This window comes from Plectropomus leopardus, chromosome 1 (assembly GCF_026936395.1).
Source record: "Plectropomus leopardus strain MGB_pleo_1.0 chromosome 1, ASM2693639v1, whole genome shotgun sequence".
In the NCBI taxonomy this organism is placed as follows: Eukaryota; Metazoa; Chordata; class Actinopteri; order Perciformes; family Serranidae; genus Plectropomus; species Plectropomus leopardus.
The window spans coordinates 43,701,872-43,705,066 of record NC_142176.1 but is presented as its reverse complement, the minus strand read 5'-3'; the positions used below and the strand labels follow the sequence as shown (position 1 = coordinate 43,705,066).

The window sequence follows — 3,195 nt, the reverse complement described above, 5'->3', positions numbered from 1 at the left end:
TTAAGTCTACCCTTAAAAGTGGAAAACGGTGTCTGCCTCCCTAACCGAAACTGGAAGATGGTTCCATAAAGGAGGAGCATGGTAGCTGAAGGCTCTGGTTCCTATCCTGCATTTAGAAACTTTGGGAACCACAAGTTATCCTGCATTTTCAGAGCGCAGTGATCTTGAGGGTTGGTGAGGAACAATGAGCTGTCACAGATAGGATGGAGCCTGACCATTTAGAGCTTTGTAAGTAAGGACAAGGATTTTAAATTCAATCCTGTGTAACCCAGGTTACCAGGCCTTATTAACAGTCCAATTCACCAGTTGATTAATTAAACCAATAAATTAATAAATTCATATTTTTTTTCCTGTGACAGATAAGTTACAGTCTTGCATAAAATGAATAAATAGGATTTATGGTTAAAAATCATAAATATGTTAATAAATAGATTAAAAAGATCAATACACACAAGTTCATGTATCTGTTTTTAAAAGAGTATTTTATTTCATTTTAAGTGTGGTGAATGTGCCTTTCTGGAAGTGTAAAAGATTCGGGTGACATGAGGAGTTCGCGTGATAGTGTAACCAATCAGACGCCACCAGGGCGTACGTGCCTGGGCGTTTCCGGTTTTTTCTCTCTCTCTGTCGGATCGTCTCCGAGGTAGCGGTGTGTGCTAACTTCCTGTTGCGGACTATGCCGATTTTTGTCTGAGAGGGCCAGATATTTTAAGTTTAAGTTACTTTTATTGTCAGAGCAGAGAGTGGAGCCTTCCCTTGTTGCCGTGGGTAGATGAGCGGACCGTGTGTTTCACAACAGAAGCGGAGGAGAACGTGAGTTGTGTTGATTAGCATTCGGCGCTAACTCCAGTCGTTAGCCACGTCCATTGCTAAAATTGTAGAGGTTACACGTTACTGAACTCCCATGTCCCTGTCTCTTAAAAAGCGGGATCCTGGACTGATGAGAGCCGTGTATTGTGCCCTGTGCCTGGAGTGTGTGTGTGTACATGAACTGTGAGCCTCTGGTGAGTAACTTTTACTGAAGTTAGTCTGATAAATCGAGTGAAATGTGTTGCTTCTGCTAATGTTAATATGGATCAATGAGGCATTATTTCCATGAATGTGGTGGTTAAAAAATGTTTTATATTACAGTGTTTTGTTTACATTTGCCCTCATTCTGTGTTTTTTTTAAGTGAGTGGCAGTAGGAAAAAAAAGATAAAAGAGGGAAAGAGATGTTCAGCTGTTTTGCTTCATGTTAATACTGAGAAATGTATTCAGTTCATTGAGTTTACAGTAAAAAGTGGTTAAAGTAATTATTAAGAAGCTGTGTTACAAAGAATATGCATAAAAATTGTGTGTTTATATGTATTTATTTAAATTTAAAAGTATATTTTGTTTATGGGAACAACACAGTAACCCTGTTTTTGGCCTTTATAGGCCGGGTCTTTTTCTTTCCGTTCCCTTGTATGGATTCCTGTGTTGATCTGCAAGACATCTTCTTCTACTGGGGATTCTTCCTGTGTCTGTAAAGGTAGAACGGGACCTCAGTAGTTGTGGCGAGCCATCCCAAAAAATACAGAGAACTGGAATTTACACAGGGACTGTGATTTATTTAAGGAAAAAAAAGACTGATTTATTGAGGACTGTGGTTGATACTTCATGTCTGAAGAGCTGAAAGCTAAAATTGTTTTTATATCATTTATTTTTTCTACAACTGCATTTCTTATTTAATACAATACAACACACTTAAAAACGTACCTTTGATGTGTGTGAGGTTCCTTACTCGGTCACTCATTGCATTTTGCTAATACACCCTTTCTCCTGTAGCGACCTAAACTTCTGACTACTGGTCCACAAGGTGATTAATGCACTGATGAAATAAATATCTGTATCTCCCAGTCTTTTACCATTAGCAGTTAGAGCTGAGGCAGGTTACACCTGGATTTCACAGAGAGCCAGTGCAACAAAGCTAAAACAGGAGAAATATGGTCCCTTTTCTTGGTTCCTGTTGATGTAAGAAAAGTTGAATTATTGTATTCAACAAAAACTGGACTTTTAAAATACATGTAAACATGTAAGTCATATGTAGCCCAGGCTATAAAGTGACATTATTTTGTTGAAACTATTCCTTTAAAATAATTCCTTTTATTTGTGAAAGAAACAATTTAATGAAAAAAGTAATTAAAAATTCTAAAAGCAGTTCATTTTATTCTGGAATAAATAGATGATTCATAAATAGTTCATTTTATTTTTGAAATATCATTGAAATTAATTTTATATGCACCAACAACTGTTAAAACCTGAGTTAAAAGTGGTTAAAATGGAGAAAATGAGAAATAGAGAGAAAAAAGGAAAAAAAAAAAGAGAGTTGCTGCAGAGGGCTACGTAGAACGGTCAATCAGTGAACCCCTCTGGGCTCAGGTGATCAACCCCGTAGGGTCACGTCCGGTCTTCTCTTCCGGTTCTGTGGTCATGTTTACCTCTGCTGCCTCATGTGCTACCTGATCCAAACCGCGAGTAAACCTGTTGCCATCCACGGGGTAAGACATGAAAATAATGTTCCAAACTGAGTTGTAGTAATTCCCGATGAAGTTAAGCACTGGTTGACCGGTATATTGTTAACATATTAAACTTTGTAGAGCTCCGTGAGACCGGATGATTTGCGCCGACCTGGCGAGGGTAAATGCTGAAACTGTGCTCCTAGCTTGATCACTCGGTGAGTGAAAATACCCTTTAACCTGTTCGGTTAACCTGGAATGCATTTTATATTCATGTGTAACCTGTGTGGTTGTGTGTAAAGCAGTTAAAAGTCGCGTTAATCTGCGCAGATAGCCATGAAGAAAGGTGCTAATGGTGCTATAACCACCATAGACTGTGTGTTGTGATGCTAATGGCCCATTGACTTGTGTATAGCCACTTAGCTCATTTGGTGTCATATGCAAATTATCGTTTTATTGTGTTTTATAGATGTTTGATTCAGAATATTTTTCTAAACTGTCGTTCACTACATGTGTTGAAAAAATAAGATGATGGTGAGACTATTGATGTGTGTGTGTGTGCTTATGGTAAATGCAGAGGTGAATGTTTGGTGCAGTTTCTCATTGTTACCGGTGCAAGGGGAGACATATAAGCACAGTAGGCCTTAATGCCTCTAAGTTACCATGAGTTTCTCTGAATTTAATGCAGTTTTCTACAAAAATTAAAGGGTACTATGC

General features: G+C 38.2%; 1 long non-coding RNA gene across 1 annotated transcript; it reads left to right on the top strand.

Moving 5' to 3' along the window:
- The first annotated feature begins 391 nt into the window (after positions 1-391).
- Positions 392-1,916, top strand: LOC148190483 (uncharacterized). The gene is made up of 3 exons (XR_015777533.1): positions 392-813; positions 926-1,004; positions 1,418-1,916. It is a non-coding gene; the product is annotated as an uncharacterized LOC148190483 (long non-coding RNA).
- Positions 1,917-3,195: the final 1,279 nt, after the last annotated feature.